Source organism: Neolamprologus brichardi, chromosome 7 (genome assembly GCF_056152115.1).
Source record: "Neolamprologus brichardi isolate AB-2024 chromosome 7, ASM5615211v1, whole genome shotgun sequence".
Taxonomy (NCBI): Eukaryota; Metazoa; Chordata; class Actinopteri; order Cichliformes; family Cichlidae; genus Neolamprologus; species Neolamprologus brichardi.
Genome location: NC_142110.1, coordinates 2050878 through 2071891, shown reverse-complemented (window position 1 = coordinate 2071891; position 21014 = coordinate 2050878). Strand labels below are relative to the sequence as shown.

The 21014-nt window shown below is 40.0% G+C and overlaps 1 protein-coding gene across 1 annotated transcript in view; it reads right to left on the bottom strand.

The window, feature by feature from the left end:
* The window catches only part of cdh13 (cadherin 13, H-cadherin (heart)), a 463504-nt gene that overhangs the window by 249229 nt on the left and 193261 nt on the right, over positions 1-21014 (bottom strand). The gene's annotated exons all lie outside the window — the stretch shown is intronic.

Below are 21014 nucleotides of genomic sequence, written 5' to 3'. Positions count from 1 at the left end.
AAAGACCAGGAGGAAATCATATGTTTCAGTATTGCAGGTTTATCACTGTGTGAGCAGTGTTGGGAAGGTTACTTTTAAAATGTATTCCATTACAGATTACAGATTACATGCCCCAAAATGTATTCTGTAACGTTACTCGATGAGAGTAACGTATTCTGAATACTTTGGATTACTTAATATATTATCATGCTGTTTACAACTACATGAATGTACTATTGCTGTGATTTATTACTGTTACTGAAGGTCCGCGACTCCGAACCGTAGTAAAGGGACCTCTGGCTAATACGGTGGGTTCATGTCGGCTCGTAGCCGAAAACTAGCTTTACTTTGTTGTCTGGGTCAACTTTGCTAGCAGAGACAGAGAGAGGCGTTGAAAGGCTGCTCCTACGGAACTTATTGTTTCGGAGGAAAACACGAACACGGTGTACAGTCGAGTCTTAATAGCTTACTTACAACTGGGCTCGTCAGGCTCTCTTCTTGGCTGCAGTGGTTATTATTATATTTACATGCTTCCAGCTCCCGTTTCTGCTCGATGACAGCTCGTACTTTTCCTTTTTCTCCCTCCCTCGCTCACAGACACATAACGGGTACGGCAGTCCATTCTCCCTGCAGCACGGACTACACTGCCCATGATGCTACATTCTTTAGAGCTATACCTGTAGCATTCTGCCTGTTAGCTTAGCACAACAACAACAGGCGCTCTCTCACCCAGGAAACACGCAGAGAGAGAGCGTCACCCTGTAACCATGGCAACCGTAACGCTGCCGCCTGGAACAACAGAACGTAGCTGTCAAACAAAACCCAAACAGTCCTGACCCGCCACAATATGAAACAGGGAAGTACCGCCGTGTAATCCATTTATTTCAACAAAGTAACTGTATTCTAAATACCACCTTTTTAAACGGTAACTGTAACGGAATACAGTGTTACTTAGTTACAGTGAGTGAAGAAGAACCTCTGAGTGCAGCATCCTTGGCCCGCTGCAGTATGGAGGGTTCAGGGTCACCCAGCTGATTCTAACTAATATTAATGATGGGATTTAATAACATTTGGCTGTCATGAAGTGAGCAAAGCATTTTAATTTTAGATGTCCTATAATTCTTAGCACTGACTTCTGTATTTACTTTTCTCTCTCCCTCAGGACAGATTTAAATAGCTTTGTGACCCTAATAAGTCGATTTGCATTAAAAAATAGAATATACAGTGTCAGCAATTCGAGTCAATAATACAGAGTGTTTCTGTCTAAAGTATCTACAGATGAAAGCGAAGCTGCCCTGTTACTAAAGTAGAGTGCATTAGGGGTTGTGTCATGTGGCTCAGCAGGCGACAGACAGGCTGAATTAGCCGAGGTAATGCCTGAGGCTCAGCAACAGGCCACTCGATGTTTAATCAGGTTATCTGGGAGAAGGGGCACAGCAGCATGTCTGCAGGGGTTTACGGGGATTTCTGGGTGGACAGCGGGATAGTGACAGAGTCCTCAGTGTTGAATGATCCCGACCCGGGGGAAGGCTTGGAAACAAGAAAAAATATTGAAAACTTTGAAGAGCATCTTTCTCGAGTGGTCTGTAAAGAAAAAAGTGCATCAAAGAAGCTTCTTTTTCCCCATCTTTCTTCTTTTTTTCAGCTTATTTAAAGTTTGCTCCCATTTGAAAACTAATTATTAAAAACAACCTTCAAAATGGACCGTTTCCTCTTTTATCTGTGAAATGGGAGGAACATCGTGGAAACGAAGCTAACGAGACAAACATGCATGTGTAAGAACAACTTACAGACCGCGGGCATTATCAGCAAAATGCAACGGTGTGTGAGCCTGTTGCTTGAAAGCTCCGGGGTTATATTTCTTAAAGGTAAGCGCTATTATGGCAGCTAGAGGTTTGTTTGCTCTGAGATGGTTAGAGTGGTGTTAGCAGTGTGTATGTGTGTCCTTTATCGCTTGCCCACATACAGGGACTAAGTGCACATCAGGCCTGTTTTCCTGTGTGCAGGGCAGCGTATCCTGCTCTCCAAAGCCCAGAAAATTACAGTCCAGCCAAGCAGAAAACAGGAGTGGGATTTGGACAACAAGCTTCACCTGTCTCAAACCACGGGCTCATAAACTTAGCCTTACTTTAAATGAGAAAGGCATTAGATTGCTGTATGAAACAGCAGTGTATAGGTCTCTATGTATGTGCATTTTATAGAGTAGAACATGAAGGACTCAGTATGTATTTCTTTATGAACTGAGAAATAGCTGCAGAGACAAAGTCAGAGGACAAGCTATGTGAAGGGGCATTAATATATATCTATATATATATGTATATGTACATATTTTTAAAATTTATTTGATCAACTTTTCTTCTGACGATGCTGTCTGTGTTGAGCGCTCAGTGGATCTGTGTTCGACTACTCTGCCTAGGCTGCACTGTCGAGCGCAGATCCACTGAGCGCAGCGCAAGCTAGCAAGACAGAAGTTAAGCTCGTTGCAACATGGCAAATTGAACCTCCCCCACCCTCATTCAGATCTGGCGTTTGGAACTATTTTGGTCTTCATGTGACGTATGACCCTGAAGGTAAGCGCGTCATGGACTAAAGTAAAGCAGTATGTCGGATGTGCCAGCAATGCTCAATTACATTGGTGGGAACTAGTGCGTTAGCGCAGTTAGCTTGTTAACGTGTTGGCCGTCCAGCCCCACGCACGGGGCGATCCGCGGTAGCTCGTTAACGGAGATTTGCCGTGTTGTGGCGTTAACGTCATTTCAGATTAACGCTGACAGCACTAGTGGGAACACAACGAATATGACTGCACATTTACTCCGACATCATCCTCGTGCAAAGACAAGTGGAAGCAGACAAAAACAACAAGCACGCATGCTACAAACTTTAGCCGAGTCATTTAGACAGCCGTTAGCACATGATTCTCCTTATGGGGACCTGATATGTTTAATATGCTGCTGAGAATATAGCCCAGAAGAAGCATATAGTAGAGCTTTTATTTTGGAAAGAGACATTTCTCTGTAATAAACTCTCTTTTCCAAAGATGAGGGATTTCTCCATCAGATAGATTTATTTTTTTATTACTTTGTTGTTTCAGCAACATTAAATTTAAAAACTGTACTTTTGAGTTAAATATATATTTATAATTTTAATAAATGACAAATTAAAAAAGCATGAACATTTTTTTGTATCGAAAAAATATCAAACCGTGAATTTTGTGTATCGTTGCACCGCTAATAAATATGTATACACATCTTTTCTACATCATAACTACATAAAATCTGCAGAGAGGTCCAACATGTAATTAAGCATGTTAAAACTGTCTTTCATAGCACATCGTGAGCCTTTTTCATTCTAAATCTTTTCATCTTGCTGTTTTTATGGAGACGTGGTTTACTACATTATTGTGCCTTATTGACAAATCACAATTAACATTTGTAGATTCATAGCTGAGCACATTTTGATTTAGGCATGGCAACCAAGAATTCCTAGTGATTCTTACACAACATGCAAACTTGGTTTACATTAATGAATAGCAGACTGCTCCTTTAAACACACTTCATCTTTTTATGTAAAATTTTAAAAGGTCACAACATTCACCCGACGGTCGGCTTCATTCCCGTCCTATGAACTCTTAAAACACTGACTTGTTTGATCGTAGCTTAGGCTCTGTGTGGTTAATATGTATGAAAGACCATGATGATCGTTGAAGATATACATAAAAAAGAGCAAAAATATCCAAAATGCATATAACACAGAAAGAAATGTCCACAGAGAGCAGCATTCATATGTAGGAGTGCAGAAAAACACGCACCAACACACACAAGGTCAGGGTCAAATGTTTGAGCTTTCACCTAGTCATAGATCGCTCACCTCAGCAACATGCTGAATTAATCAAAAATCCTCTCATTCTGACAGCTTAGCAGAAGAAAACAGCTCCAGTGAGCAGATATGAGCCAAAAGAACAGATAGAGAGGGAACCAGTGACTGTAAAATTTGATTAAACAACAAAACCATGTAGACGTTCATGTGATCAGCACTTTGTGGTGAGAGGTATGGGGATCAAATCTTGCAAAGTCACTAAATTAGCAAATTGCGGGAATTATGAATGTATGCAAAAAACGAAAAGCCTTAAGCAATTTACTGCTCACGATGAATTTTAATATCTATCAATGGAAAATGCTTTAACTAGCATCTTTGTGCCGTATGTGTTTCATGACTGAAGACGGGATTACTGAATGTGTGGAAAACCGGAGGAACAGTGGAATTACAAGCAGTGGGAAAACACGTGTGAGGAACTGAGGAGAAAACGGCAAGATGCCAAGAGACCTTTTATCCGCCCCGCCTCGCCACACGCATGTATGGCAATGCTAAGTTCCATGCTAGCGGTGAAATATTCGGCTTCCTGGCACGAGTCATGTGACTGAGTAACTGTTCAGGCTAAAGCGCAAAAACAGTATCAATGACAGCGTCATCGAGAATGTAGCAGATGCCACTCATTACTCTCATTTCTATCAGTGACTAGTAATGTGTTGTTTGTGAACAGACAATTCTTTATAACTAGGGATGGGTACGAGTATCCGGTGCCATGATGGCACCAGGTCTCACATAAACGGTAGTAACCAGACCGAAAAGCAGCAGGTGCTTTTGTTTTCCTGAGCTGTGATACACTTTGGATTCCAGCCAATCATTTTACGTTTCCGAGGATAGTAGGCGGGTCCAGGTACGTACGTTCTTTTAGAGCAGAGCTACAGATTAAAAATACCCAAGGCGAAGCGGTCAAAGTCTGGCTGTACTTCACAGCAAAAGATGCAAACTCAGCAGCTGCAACAAGTGCTTTAAGCTGATACTGTGATACTGTCAAAGGAGGTAACACCTCAAATCTGATGAAACACCTGGCGACGCATAGCGTTTTTTTTAAAAGCCGAGAAATGCGCCGTATTTGATAGCTTGCTGCGAGACCTCACACCGAGCACATCTACTGCGGGTGTGGTGCCTGTTATCGGACCCGGAGTTAGCAACATCCCCCAAAAACCCGAAGAGGAGAGTCCTGGCCCCTAGCCCTGCCAGTGTAGCAGAAATGATGAGGATGATGATGCAGCAGCAGCCGTTCTTCTCTGCGTGAGTAGCTTAATGTTGTTCGTGTGTAATTTACGTTGAGTAGGCTAACCACGTTATTACATTAATGCATGTAAGGTGAACTAGCAAACATCATCATAGCTACATGCAGCTGTCTTCTTGTTTGATGGCAGATACTCCCTTCACCCTGGCCAAAAAGGCTAAAATGACCAAAGAAAAAGTGGAAAACAGTTAAACATGAGAGGTTTTTGGACAAAGTTTGTGTTTTTTCCATTGTTTAAGCTGCTTCCAGCCAAGAGTGATACCATATATGCCCCATAGCTGCAGAAAAGGCTAACATTGTTACCTTCTTACAAAAAAACAGCTGAACATGAGAGGTTTTTGGACCAATTTTGTGTTCTCCATTCTTTAAGCACCGGTTTGAGCACCGTTTAAGCACCGGCACCGTTTCAAAAGTACTGGTTTGGCACCGGTATCAGATAAAACCTAAACGATACCCATCCCTATTTATAACAAACAAGAAAAGGCAACTTTTGTTGGACAAAGCCAATCTTCAGCCGCAGAGAAGCCATTATTTTCACAGGCCACCGTGTGGCCAATCACATGCTAGGGCAGACTAGGATCATACCATTATCTGATACAAGGACAATCCCAAAAGTAAGGTCTCCTATTGTTTTAGAAATACAAACAACCGTTTATTTTCCATAATATTTACATCATTTTAAAGTTTGACAACTTATTTATTTTTCTACATAATCGCCATTTCAGTCGGTGCATTTTTGGAGACACTGTGGCGGTTTTACAATGCCCATGTCATACCCGCTCGCCGCCGCCGCAGAATCGCCTTCTGGACAAATGTTCTTTCAACTTTGGGAACAGGTGGTAGTCCGGACAGTAGGGTGGGTGGGTGATGAAGTTCCCACCAAAGTTTTGCAGGAGAGCAAAAGTTTGACGGGCGACGTGCGGTCTTGTGGAGAATGCTTGCACACAGTGCACACAGTGTGCAACTGTGCTTTGGGACCAAAGGGGGTATTGCACTGACCGAAATGGCAATTATGTAAAAAATAAGTAAGTCGCCAAGCTTTAAAATGATGTAAATATTATTGAAAATAAACGGTTGTTTGTATTTCTAAAGAGAAAAAAGAGACAGAGAGTACAGGCACAGGCCACGTACACAGAGCGACGGCGAGGCAGGGAGCTGTGATAAAAAGTGAAGAAATGGGCAAAAACAGAAAAAAACACAGCATCTGGCTGTTTCCAATTATACCGGTAACTGTAAAGCTGAATGCAGGATTTGTAAAATGAAAATATGAACCTGCAGAGACATCTAAGAACCGCTCATCCATCCGTGCAGCTGGAGGAGAGCGTGCCCTCTCTGCTCCAGCTGCCATCCGCTGACCCTGGACAAGTGTCCTGTTTTGAGCAAAGTACTTCTGCTGCAGCATCAACTGACTTGCCAAAAACTGCAGGTATACTGCAGCCTTCTGTAACTCAAACCAAAATAAGCACATTACAGAACAAATGACTGCAGCCAAACACAAAAGTGGTGATGATGAAGATGGCAGCCAATGGCGAGCCATTTTCTACTGTGGAGGACAAAACATTGGAAACTTAAAATCTGTACATGTTCTCCCCTGTAGACGTAGTAAGGGCTTTTATGGAAACACTAGTTTCGACACACAAACCATTCATATTTGCCTAATTAGGCGAAAACTGAAAGTTTTGTTTTGATACTAAATTAAAAGCAATAAGAGATGTCTTTTCTAAAGAAGCTGAGCCAAAAGAGTCTTTGACGAGAGCCGGACCTCCCATCGCTAGTAGATATTGTTTGAAACGTCTTTGGCTTGAAATTCAAGTACACTGTTTGTCATTTCAATACAACGAAACTTTAAACTTTATTTTGTGGTGTGAATGTAATCCAACCTCAATCCAAACCAGGTACCAGATGTATGTTCCAAGTTTGAGCTAAAACATGTCCCACGGACACGAATGCTTTGGATTCTTGATGTGAGAAGGTACCATGGATGTGCAAAGTTCTGCACGGACCAGCAACCAGCTGTTCTCCAATAGTCCAGATCACAGCACCTTCTTCCTGTATTTCCTTATTTGGGCATGCCCCAGACATTTCTGACCAATCAGCAGACTGAACATTGGAATTCACTTGGACTTTTTTCTGTGTGAAAGCAAACCAGAGAACAGGAAAAAGCTACAAGTCTGCTGACTAATCGTCGGGTTTGGACCAGAGCAAACAGACTATTAGGGGTGGGGGAAAAAATGGATACTGTGTAGCATGGTGATATTTTGTTAGCTAATAATGTATGGATACAGGGACAGCAGAAATCGATACTTTGTTACAAAAAAGGTTTTTGTGCTCTGACTTCAGAGCATGTTGATCCTTTTTCTGAGCAAGAATCCTGACATTCCTTCACTGTCCAAATGTGTTTAATAAACAAACAACATAATGAAGTTTAAAACTTTTTTATTTAATGTAAAATTATATTTTGTTTTAATTTACTTTCAAATTCTTCAGTTGCTGAAGGGGCTGCATAGTTTTCATAAACTGCATAGTTCAGAATAGCTATAATTGTACCAGATGGTTGATTCAGTTAAGTTGGACTAGACTGTAATACAAACCGTTCAGTTTGTCAACAATCAAACTGAAATGAGAGAAAGACTGAGTGTGAGACTTTGATATTAGAGAAAATGAATATTGATAAAGTTTACCTTTACGTACAGAATCTGAATATCGCAAAATATTTTTAAAAATTGCAATAATATCGTATCGTGGGATGTTTGGGAATTCCCACCTCTACAGACTATAGGTGCGATTTGGACAGGCCAGCATGTCTGTCATGAGAGTTAAGTCACTTCCTTTTTTGGTAGCTTTCTGTCTGCTGTGTTGTATTTAGTTTTACTTCCTTTGTCTCATTGTCTGATTTGTTTCAGCTGTTCTTCATTCCCCACGTTTCCTCTTTCCCTGTTAGCTCTTTTGTATATTTAGCCTTGCTCTTGTGTTCTTTGTCTGATTGTGTATAATCTTCCCATCTGTGTTATCTGCCTGTTTCTGAGAGATTTGGGTTTTGGTTCCCTTTGGTTTCTGGAGCCATTTAATATCTTTCAATATGTTTATTTTGCTTAGGAAGGTTCATAACCTTATAATATAATAAATAAGGTTCTTTATTACTCAGTGTAAAAGGCTCATTATGATGGGAATCCTCCTGTGTGTTGGAGAAACTGTGGACACCAACGAGCACATCACACCCATATTATGTGGGACTGTCCTGAGCTACGGACCTACTGGTAAGACATTCATGGTACATTACAATTCCCTTTGGACATGAAGACAATCTTTTTTGGTTGTATACCGAAATGATACATGTCTGTTAAGAGCTTTACTTGTTGCAAGTAAGAAAGGTATAACTAAGAAATGGTCTTTGCAAGATATACCGACCTTGTCATTATGGTGGGAAATTACGCTAGAGATTTATAGGCTGGAGGAGGTAACAGGTTATGTCAATGACAGGGTGTGTTGGTTCCGTTCGTGTTGGGATAAGTGGGTCCTATATGCCAATACCCATAAGCCGAATCTTCTTCTCAAAGCTTGAAACCACCAAACTAGCTAACTGGTCACTCCCGACTGTTTTTTGTTTTTGTTTTGTTTTTTCTTTCGTTTCGTTTTGTTTTTCTCTTGTAAACTGTGTTAATTAATGCCTGTAATCACCTTCGTGAAGTAATAGTTTAGAAATAAAGAATTTAAAAAAAAAGGAAGGTTCATAACTTAGTGACGTGTCCTGGAAGTATCCACGTCAGGCCATAATCAGAGCTGTATGAATTCTCCCGATGCTTAGGAAAGGAGATAAAATGCTTCTTGTATTTTATAGGCTAGGATACTCTGGAGCATCCTTCATCACAGGAGAGGAGAAAATGCTGTCGCATTATTCATAGCAATGGTCTGTCTGGTCATTCATGAAAACCAAACTTACAAAGTGCTGCGTATTATGCAAATGTTCATTAGAACTCAATTTCATGCCATAACCTGCTAAAATGTTTTGAAATTTTAAAAACAGGATGTTAAACTCTGCTGAACATCACACAGCTGTAAAAAGCAACAATCTGCTTGTTGCTGAGTTATTGTCTTGAATAAACAACATAGATTTATGTAACATTTCTAAGTGCATTTTATTTTCTGTATAATTGAGCTGAGGTTATTAATGTCCTTTGTTTTGCAGCCTTTAGGATTATGATGAAGAGTGTAGGATAAGTTTTGACCTTGAGTCAGCTGGAATAAGTGAAACACAAATGAGGAATAGTTAAATATAACAGTTAATCACTGGAAGTTAAATATAAGAAAGTCAAATGTATTGAATTTTATAGATTCTGGGATAGATTTACTGAACTGGGTAAATGCTTTGAATGCTGAACACCTTGTATTATTTATCATCTATGAACTATGACCTTTGAACTATGTTCTTTTAGATGTTTTCTGTCAAAATCGATTCGTTACAGTTACCCATGAGAAAACACCAGCAAATAATAAAACGATGCAAAAGGACACAAAATGTAATGTAAGTTGAAAAAGTACAAGAGAAATAAGATACAACAGGAGTTACATGAAACACAAAGGAAGTAAACACACATCGTGGAAAAGAAACGAAACAAAATTTCACAAAATACAATGGAAACGTTTTCACTGACACATTAATGTGAAGAAAAAGCTGCAGAAGTGACATCAAAACATGCGCAGTGTTGGGACGCCTGGGTGACCCGAGTTATATTTAGTACTCCTGGTGTTTAGCTGTTCGTTGTGTTCCCTGTTTTGTGTCTCGTCGGCTCAGTTATGTTTACACGTCTGTTCTTTCCCCGTCTCCAAAAACGTCGAAGCACTTTTGCAAATATGCGATATCTTGATAAACCGAGCAGATATTTGATGTTTACACAGCTACTTTCTCGCCTGAAAATATGTTAAAAGTTTATTTTGTGACCCAGAAAGATTAATAAGACTAATTTTAAAACTTAGTAGCGGCCGCCATTGTTGGCAGCTGAAATTTGGCTGGGCCGCGCTATGAATTCTGGGATATGGTGGGCCACGAAGGAAACACCTGACCCATCCTTCAAATTCGGGGAAATGAAGGACGCATTTGTCAGCTGCATTTGAAGGAGTCGACGAATTGGGACAGCCTTCGTCGCCTGGCTGTGACGTAATCGGCCTTCAAATGCGGACTCCGGAGGATGCAGCCGACGTTTTGGGACACAGCTACGGACGACTAAAGCACTGGCGTGACTGAAAGTAGAACATGGAGGACAGGAAATGACTCAGGAGAGAGAAGAAACATAAACTAGACTAAAACTCAACCAAGACAAACTAATAATAATAGCAGAACTTCACATATTTCAATATAACACAAGAAATCAAAAATACAAAATACACTGAAAATGCTGGGTTGCAGACCCATCATCCTGACAGTTAAAAGTGATTTACAGTAAAGTGAGTCACAGCGTAAGAATTTTATGATTCACAGACGTCTTATCTGTGAAATTATGAGTAAATATGGGGGGAAAAACACTTAGCTTGATTTATACCTGTTGACAACTCCACAAAACTGTTTTGAGAGGACAGCTCTGTAGAGCTTTTGAAAGCTGAGATATTTCTAAATCTAAATTTCAAATTAGCTGTCACCTCAAATCTCAGCCCTTCTAGAGTTGAGATGGATCCATACAGCTTCTTCTCAGTAAGCCTCCCTTTGTCACTGTGTTCTCTGCCTCGACAGACACAATATAAGGAGCAAAATGTGGTGGCATTATATCTGCTGTCAGCAGCAAACCCCTTTCTACATCACGACACAGGTTGGAGTTCTGAGGCAAACATCCGACAGCAGGCTAACGAGAAACCCAACAAGTTATTAGCATTTTTTTATTTGTGTACTTTTTTAAACAATTAGAACCGACGTCGTGCAGCGAACGCCACAAAACTTTTACATAAATGTGTGCAGCACTACTTTATTTTTGTACTTTAAATTTCAGCTTCTCCAAGGTAAGCACGAATAAAAGCCTCGGCGCACTTATTGTTGCAATGACCTGCATTACTGCGGGTCATCCTTCCACCGGTGTAAACAAGACTGTTATTTATCTCTTCACGTTCTCTCCTTCCTCTGTTCTAAGCCAATTAGAGTTCTTACTCGCCGCTATCAACCCGACCCAAGCTTGTCATAATTGCAGCGATAAGCCTCGCACTCCTCCCTCTCTCCCATCCGCTCTGTTTTCCATCTCATTAACATTCATTTTCACCCTAATTGAGCTTAATAAGAAAATAATGTTTGACATTAAATCCTTGTGAACATGTGCCCCAGCTGATCGCTGCGTCTGTTTGTTCTTTCACAGCAAATATTTTACTTTGTCAGGGGTTTGTTTGCTTGCCTTGCTCGGCTGTGCGCCTGCTGTAACAGCCTACTTACAATTCCCAGTTCCCATTTGCCTCGCGCTGACCTCTCGCCGTCGTTATGCTGAAGTTAGACTCTACTTTCCTTAAACGTCTTCATCAAGTTTTGCTTAGTTTGGACTTTTGCTTGCAACAGTGGCTGCATCCAGAAATTCCCAAGATAAAGCTTCCAAAACACTGACCGCTGCATTTAGACATTGTGCCAGTCAACTTTATCGATTTTATTTTCTTAAAGCCTGTGGCAATACTTTTTTGATATACTGTGACCTTGTGGGTGGGTACAGCATTTTTTCCCAAAGTAATCAATGATCATTATACAGCCAAATAGAAAGGAGACCGGGGAAGGAAGCTGAAGCATGAGGTGTGTGTTGTCTGTACAACAAAACATTGATTGTATTCCTTATATCGCTAACAATGATGGCTAAATAACAGTTCACACCTCATATATACTGGATAGTTTACCAGAGGGCATGTATTGAACAGCAATAAGCTGCAGAGACATGAGATTGAGATAAAAAGTCATGTATGTGAGGAGATTTACTCTGAGGAGAGAAAATCAACCACTTTAAGGGTTTCCAGACGTAGCTGAATGGAGCTTCATCATGTCTATTGATGGAGAACAGCTTTAGCCTGAATATCACTTCAAAAACTAACAAACAAACAATCAAAACGGCTGATTTACCTTCGAAATTATAGATTTTTTTGCCACTTGGTGGAAGCAGAACATATAGAGTACTGTGGAAAAGTTTTAGGCAGGTGTGGAAAAAATGCTGTAAACAAAAAGAGCTTTCACGATTGGTTATTGGCCCCAAATGTATTCTACAGCAGGACAACGACCCAAACACACAGCCAACGTCATTAAGTACTATCTTCAGCATGAAGAAGAACAAGAAGTCCTGGAAGTGATGGTCCGACCCCCACAGAGCCCTGATCTCATCACAGAGTGTGTCTGGGATCAGAGACAGAAGGATGTGAGGACACCGACATCCACAGAAGATCTGTGCTCAGTTCTCCACGACGTTTGGAACGACCTACCAGCCGAGTTCCTTCAAAAACTGTCTAGAAGAAGGCAAAGAGTGGTTGCACCAAATATTGATGTGATTTAGATTCTCTGTTGTTCCTTCTCTGCATTGTTGATTGATGATAATAAACGATTAACACTTCCATTCATGAAAGCTTTCTTTGTTTACAGCATTTTCCCCTCACCTGCTATATATATAGTGTTGGGAAGGTTACTTTTAAAATGTATTCCATTACAGATTACAGATTACATGCCCCAAAATGTATTCTGTAACGTATTCCGTTACGTTACTCAATGAGAGTAACGTATTCTGAATACTTTGGATTACTTAATATATTATCATGCTGTTTACAACTACATGAATGTACTATTGCTGTGATTTATTACTGTTACTGAAGGTCCGCGGCTCCGAACCGTAGTAAAGGGACCTCTGGCTAATACGGTGGGTTCTGTGTCGGCTCGTAGCTGAAAACTAGCTTTACTTTGTTGTCTGGGTCAACTTTGCTAGCAGAGACAGAGAGAGGCGTTGAAAGGCTGCTCCAACAGAACTTATTGTTTCAGAGGAAAACACGAACACGGTGTACAGTCGAGTCTTAATAGCTTACTTACAGCTGGGCTCGTCAGGCTCTCTTCTTGGCTGCAGTGGTTATTATTATATTTACATGCTTCCAGCTCCCGTTTCTGCTCGATGACAGCTCGTACTTTTCCTTTTTCTCCCTCCCTCGCTCACAGACACATAACGTGTACGGCAGTCCATTCTCCCTGCAGCATGGACTACACTGCCTATGATGCTACATTCTTTAGAGCTATACCTGTAGCATTCTGCCTGTTAGCTTAGCACAACAACAACAAAAAGGCCTCTCTCACCCAGGAAACACGCAGAGAGAGCGTCACCCTGTAACCATGGCAACTGTAACGCTGCCTGGAACAACAGAACGTAGCTGTCAAACAAAACCCAAACAGTCCTGACCCGCCACAATATGAAACAGGGAAGTACCGCCGTGTAATCCATTTATTTCAACAAAGTAACTGTATTCTAAATACCACCTTTTTAAACGGTAACTGTAACGGAATACAGTTACTCATATTTTGTATTTTAAATACGTAACGGCGGTACATGTATTCCGTTACTCCCCAACACTATATATGTGTATAGTTTGCAAAGATTATTTGGGATTTCTAAATTAAAAGTAACTTATATTTGACACTTTCAGTTCAGATCTAGTTCAGGTGTTTAATATGGCCATCATATTACTCCCCGTCGTTCTGTTTGGGTAACACATAATAAGAAATATGCTTGTATACTAATCCAAAGCACTGAAAGGTAAAGTGTTGTAACTCCAGGCTAGCAACCCCTTTAAAATAAAATTAATCACGTGAATCATGTGAAGCAACATTAATTCCAACATATTAAAAACAGCAGATATAATATATAGATTCATTTTACATATGAAATGGTTTCCATTTGTTCGCTTTACTTTGCCTATAAAATGTATTTGGAGAAATCGTGATTTTAATCTACCGCTGAATATTTCATGTTTCATTCCCATGAAGCCATTAGCTACGATGGGAAAGGCGACACCCTTAATGAATGTGACTAGGAGAGACTGTGACAGCCAGTGGGGACTATAAAAGTCTTCACACAGCACTGGACAAGTGATAATAAAACCAGACTGAATTTAATAGCAGACTCTTGTACCGTTTTTTTTTAAACAAATGTACTTGTTTTAAAATCTCCTCATTACAACAAAATAAATGAAAGCAAGTTATGATGTAGGCTCGGCTGGGAAAAACAACAGGAAGAGGAAATGTGAGGCCTCAGGCGCGTGTGCTGATGCCCAGCTGGACTCAGTGTCTTGGCTTCAGCTATAACAATTATCAAGCTGGAAATAACAATCATTAGTGATGACCCAGATGCAATGAAAGGCAGAATTTATATTAGAGGCTTTTTCACTTCAAGAATTTGAAATAATGACATATTAGACTGGATCAGGTTTTTATTGCCACTAAGATATTAAACCATTGACGGACGTTTCCAATTAGATTTTTGACCATTAATTATGACACTACGAATGCAAAGGTAGTGTGGAGATCAGGAAAATTATTTTGCTGCTATTGTTAATAATCATCATCATTACCATTGCATTAATAATATAATCTACAGCATTGATATTGTAGTCAATATTTAAACATATTGGCACCCAATTAGCCTTTATTACAGGTGCAGTTATAACCACTTTAAACTGTTGAGTTGAATTTATAATCTTAAATGCTTTTGAATGCTTTTATTCAACATATTACAGATATAGTTTCAGTTAGGTTATTATGCACATGAGAATTGCACACACTGTAGGTAGGCTTATGTTCTAGGTGAGAGTTCAGATATATTTGCTTGCAACTGCATTTTTGTGCGTGCAGAATTGCTAGTTTGTTGCAGAGCATGGCCCGAGGTTTTGGAGGAGCGAGAGTCAGAAGATGGACAGGAAGCACCTGCCGTGGAGACAATGTTCTTTTCAAACTGTGTTAAAAGTCATTGTTTTGATTTGACGTATGCATGTATTGCATCTGATGACGCATGAGGGGGCGTTAACCCTGATGAATCAAAAGCAATCTGAAGTGTCTTTTTGGGCGGAGATCTACAGCTGATGTTTTGCAGTGTACATCTCACCACGCGTGTTCATTAAAATCATCGTTTGACTTCACCCGGCCGGATCAGTGTTGTTATTTGGATTACCTCCTGTGTCCCTCCTCAATATTGAACCCTTAACAGTAGCGTTTGGTAGGTTGGAAAAGATTCATTTTGGGTCAGCAGTCAGGTACATACTGTTAGGATGGCTTTAACCACACCTAATGTATTTGGTGTGGTTAAAGCCGTCCTTAACCTGCACTGTGGGTAAGAGCTCTCTGACTCTAAGGGTCTGCAAATTAACCGAATGAAGCGCCAAGAACTGCAGTTCTAGAAAGAAAACTTAACACTATCTATAAAAGTATTTAAAACCAACAAAAACAAAGTCTCTTTGTTTCCTCCTTTTAATGAACTGCACAGGAATGGGATTTTTGAATAGCCGCTTTTTATCATTTTGTATCATTTTCCCAAATGTAACAATTTCTGACCGAAACAAAAGTAAATAAATAAAAAATAACACAACACAACAAAATACTGCTGTTGGGACTTCTATGTGTGGACGCCTGAAACCAGAGGTGACTACAGAGGTCTATAAACCGAAGCCATGACTTGATGATGGTACAGCACGTTAAGTCTCAGCCCTACATGTCTGTAGATTATAGATTACAGTCACATGATCTCTGTTTTCTTACACCTCACAATTCAATTGCATTAACAACTAAACAAGACACTCAACTGTGTCGCCTTTAGTGCTGCAGGCTGTCAGTCTGCCGTTTACCTCAGCTTTGTGCGAGGAGCTTGATGGAGTCAGTGAAGTGATAATGAGGTGAGCTGTGGGAATCCTGCACCTCTCCATCTATTAGCGCTGTTGTTCGCTCGCGTCGGTGAAACTTTCTTTGAAGCAGATCTAACTTTGTTGGACTTGGACGCTTTGCAATGAAACTTGTACGATGTGAGAATGTAATCAAACGGCTCGTCAGAAGTTTGATTTTTAAGACGTTTAATCATTATCTGTAATGTTAGCTTAGAGAGGAGTGCAGACGAGGAGGACACGATGAGAAGGATGATGAGGGAAATATGCGCGGGCAAATCACGTATGTCATTTGAAAGAGCTATTAGTGATCTTTAAATTAAAAGTAACTTCTAAGTGTTGCTATAGCCAAATACAGAAACACAGATATGCAGAGCAACGATGTCCATCTCAGCCACTGGTTTCAAGATGGCAGGGTAACAACAACCAGTGTATTTTTAATTTTACGTTTAGAAAAATGAACCTTTTTTTTAGAGGAAATCATCACACACTAATCAATAATACATACAGTATCAGTTTTTCTATTAAATAACCTCAAAGATTTACCTTTAACCCTTTAAAACCGATCGGAGTGGGAATGCTCTGTTTTGTGTAACTATTTTTAAATCCCGGTAGCTCTGCAACCACGTGAGCTAGCGCAATAATTTTTTTTGCATATGAAACCGGAGGAGTTGTACTTACATCTTATGCCATCAGCTTGTCCTCGGTCACAGTTTCCTTCCACATATAACTTTGCAAAAACTGCATAAAAAGCACTTGCAGCAACAAAAACATAATATTCCAGAAACACGCTTTGCCGATCCGATCAGCTGTTCATAACACTTCCTACGTTGGAATAGACGTCAGCGTGAACTATCGCATGTCCGCCATGACCTTCCCGAAACAGGAAGTGATGTCATTTTCGCGGAAATGTATTTTTTTTTTACCATCAGGGCCTCATGAGCCTATACTGGTGTTTTTAAAAGTTATCTTTGACTTTATGACTTTCTGTGTGGTTTCTGGGATGCTTAGGACTCATATTGCACTGCTGGAAATAGTTTATTTTGATGCATATGCTGCTTTTTTGCAAATTTGCATCATAATATTTATTTTCGTTTTTCCTGCAGTGTATAAAAATTGGTGTATTTCAAAAATAAAACTATGAAGACACTCAAAATAAATTTCCTGTGGTGGGAAACTATTTTGTGCAACTTTTTTGTATTTACAGTTTTGAGGGATAAGCCTCTTAAATTTCTCTAACTAGAAATATATGTTAAAAAAACAAAAACGATTTTCATTTTTTTTGTATTTATTGCACTTTTTTGCAATTTATGTATTTACTATGCACTTAATGCAGACATATTATTAAAATTTGGGCTGTAATGGTTGTATTGATGTATAGCAACATGAAATGCTCCCAAAAAATGGCTCCACAGCATGTAAAAATATAATATAAGCTCTGGCGGACTTGGTTCTATGGTAGGTCTTAAAGGGTTAATAACATTAAGATCACAGTTTCCTCCTTAATAAATCAGATTTTCTAATAGCGTGTGAATACAGTCCACAGATAACTTCAGCTCCTCTATTAAAAAGCGACACTAATTATTAAACAGTGTTTGAATGTGGTGCTGACTCCACATCTTCATACTTTAAAAAAATATATCACTATTATTCATGAAAATGTAAAGCCTTCCCATTTCCATACTTTCTGTTACCGTCTCTGAGTCCTCCACATTAGTCACCGTGCCGTCACGTGTCTCTGCTGAACGTCTCCATACTGAATACAATACCAGTTTCTTTCAATGGAAAATGTCCCTGGATATTTATTCGCTGCTCTGCTTCTTCTTTTCTAACAGTTTCTGTCGTCTTCCACAGAGCTTAATGTACAAACTTTTGTTGGACCCAAAAACTTTATTTCACTGAGCTATTAAATCAAAAACTGTAAGTTAAGAGAGGTTGTTTTAAAGCTGCTGCTTTGTGGGTTTTTGTACAGTGACACATTTGCTCATTTTGCCTCTGTACACCACCACTACTATTTAAAAAAAAGTATCGCATTCACTGACACTTATATTTATTCACAGCGCTCGATACAGTGGAAACCATGTGGAGTGGTAAAGCGAACAATCTGGTATGTTCCTAAATGCATAAATAGAGCGGCAACACCAGAACACCTGAAAGGCTCGATGGTCGAACAATTTCCTTGAAAACAACTTCATAACATCGAGTCTCAAACATTCCCGAGGACGAAGCTGCATCATCCTCACAGTCTACAACAACAAGGCATCACCATGACTGTCAATAACAGACGCATGCAGGCACAAACCTGGTTACACTCAGGAACATAAATACTTAAATACTTAAATAATGAAAAGTATAGAGAAGGAGAAAAACAGCTCATGATGAAAAACATTATGAGCATATTATTATTATTATTGTTGTTGTTGTTATTATTGTTGTTATTATTGTTGTTGTTATTGTTGTTGTTATTGTTATTATTGTTGTTGTTGTTATTGTTATTATTGTTATTATTATTATTGTTGTTGTTATTATTGTTGTTATTATTATTATTATTAATATTGTTATTATTATTATTGTTATTATTATTATTATTATTGTTATTGTTGTTGTTGTTATTGTTATAATTATTATTATTATCATTATTACCTGTCAAACATGGTGGAGGAAATGTTTGTTTTTTGTTTTTATTAGATTTTGAATTTTATAACAGCAAATACAAAGATGCAGCAACCAAAAGCAAGAAGCAAACAAACAAACAAAAACAAACAAACAAATAAATAAAAAACAAACAAACAAACAAACAAAACAAAACAAAAACAGTGAGGTTTTAACAGATGTTGTATTAAGCTCAAATGTCCAAGTCAGGTAGACATGTAGGTGCAAAAATTGTCCCACTGTTCCAGCGCAGCTTCCGTCACATGATGCATTTTTCCCAGCATCTTTTCGCACGCAACATTCCCAATCATTCTGTGTTTCCACATTTTAAGCGTTGGAGTATGGGAGTCCTTCCAGTGTTCCAAAATGACACGGGCACATGTTACCAATGCAGTACTTAACACTCTAAACTGGTGTTTATTTAATTGCGGCACCTCTCCTTTGTCTCCTATTAGACATAATGTAGGTGATCTGGGTAGTTACAAAGTGTCCACCCCTGCAAATAATTCAGTACAGTGTTCCAAACTGGAAAAACCAGCAGTGGAGGAAATGTTGTGGAATAGGCATGGACTCAGTCTGTCAGTGGAACCAGGCCACTAGTGTTTAATGATGATGTGACTGCTGAGTGTAAAGGGCTACACGCTCAGATTCAGCCGAACGCTACGAAACTGATCAGACTGGGTGTCACAGTGAAAAGAGATAAGGACTCAAAGCTCAGTGCAAAAGAAACTCCGGAGTATCTCAGCGGCTGGATCAGGCAACTGAAGAAAACTCCGAAGACGCACAAACAAAGAAAGGTGGCACAATGTTTCCAGAGAGAAAACACAGCATTTGGTGATGTCCATGGATTCTGGACTTCAGGTGGTCTGTGACTGCAATGGATTTTCATTCAAGCACAAAAAACAACACTAACGTTTAAAATGATGTCTGTTTGTCTAAGCTGGTGAAAGTGGGCTTAAAATCCCCGTTCAAAGACAGATGTTGTGCTACTTTTCCTCTTTTAAACATTCACATCAGAATAATGCAAATAAAAATGAAACATACAGGGTCGTCCACTTGACAGTTGCACCCAGACAACCATAAAACCCTCGCAGTGAAGGTAACTGGAGGTCCCTGTGGGATGTGCGCAGGGACAGACAGGGGTAACAAAGGCCCAGGCAGCAGCAGATTTGTGTGTCTTTAGAGACCTGCAAGGAAGCCACAGGGAGCAGTGCAGAGCCAAAGCTGGCAGCTGACTGACGCCCCCGTCACAGGGCCAAAAGCAGACTGGGTGAGAGTCCCTGGGAAATTCTGGAAACAGAGACGGCTACGTGCAAACTTCTCCTTCCACACGGTCGCCTACGGAAACCATGTTACAACTTGTTGACTTTGTGGCATGTTGGCCAAGGCTCAAGTAAAGTGTGCATATAATATGGGAAAAAATGAAAGACGGGGTTGTGGAGGATTTATACGAACAAAGAAGAGTTCTCAGGGACGGGCTGGAGGCGATCCTCGCTGTCGTAGGGTGGATAGACTGGGCAGATCCCAGTCTATTCCAGGGCACAAGCAGGAGTTCGATAATGACAACAAATGAGACAGAAAAGTCTCATATAAATATAAAAACTGATATCATGTTTATTTTGTTTGGATCATCTTTGGAAACTGAAAATACAACCCGGCCAGCACTAATGTCACCACTAACAAGCAGCGTCAATAACATTGATTATTTTGTCACAGCACCACTTGCCAAAGCGGTAAAATATAGTAAGTAACGAGCAAGCAGCCAGTTCTTGAAACGAATGTGTTGAAAGCAGAAAGAATGGATGAGCACACGTGTCACAGAAAACGGCTCAAATCCGGACGGCTAGCAAGCGCCAAAGACAGTCTCATAAAGTCTTACGACGATTTAAATCAAACTCTGGTCCATTTCCCCTCCTTGGTGTGAGTCGCTCGTGCAGATGTGAAGACAGGAGTCGCACTTAGGTGGCTCAGGAGAAAACGCTGGTGGTTTGATTCCTGGCTGCTAATCTGCACACTAAATATCCCACGTTGCTTATGGTGCATCAAACCAGTGCAGAACCAACCAGCAGTTTTATCTTACAAGGTTGAGCTAAAAACTTCCTGTAGCCACGGATACTTTGGATTCTGGGATGCAGCAAGGTGCTATAGATGTGAAGCAGTCTGTACAAGCCAGCAACTAGCCGTGCTCTGCTAAAGTCAGGATGACAGCATCTACTTCCTGTACTGCTGATCGGCCATTTATCATTTATTTGGAATCATTTATACACGAAATACAGAAACTGATATTTTATATACATGTTTTTAAGGAGACAGTTGTAGGGAAGCTAAATCACTGGATGCTCTTGTCAGTAAGCAGGTTGCAGCTACTGTATTTTACTGCCCACTACACGCGTAACTGAGCAGCGCAAAAGAAAAA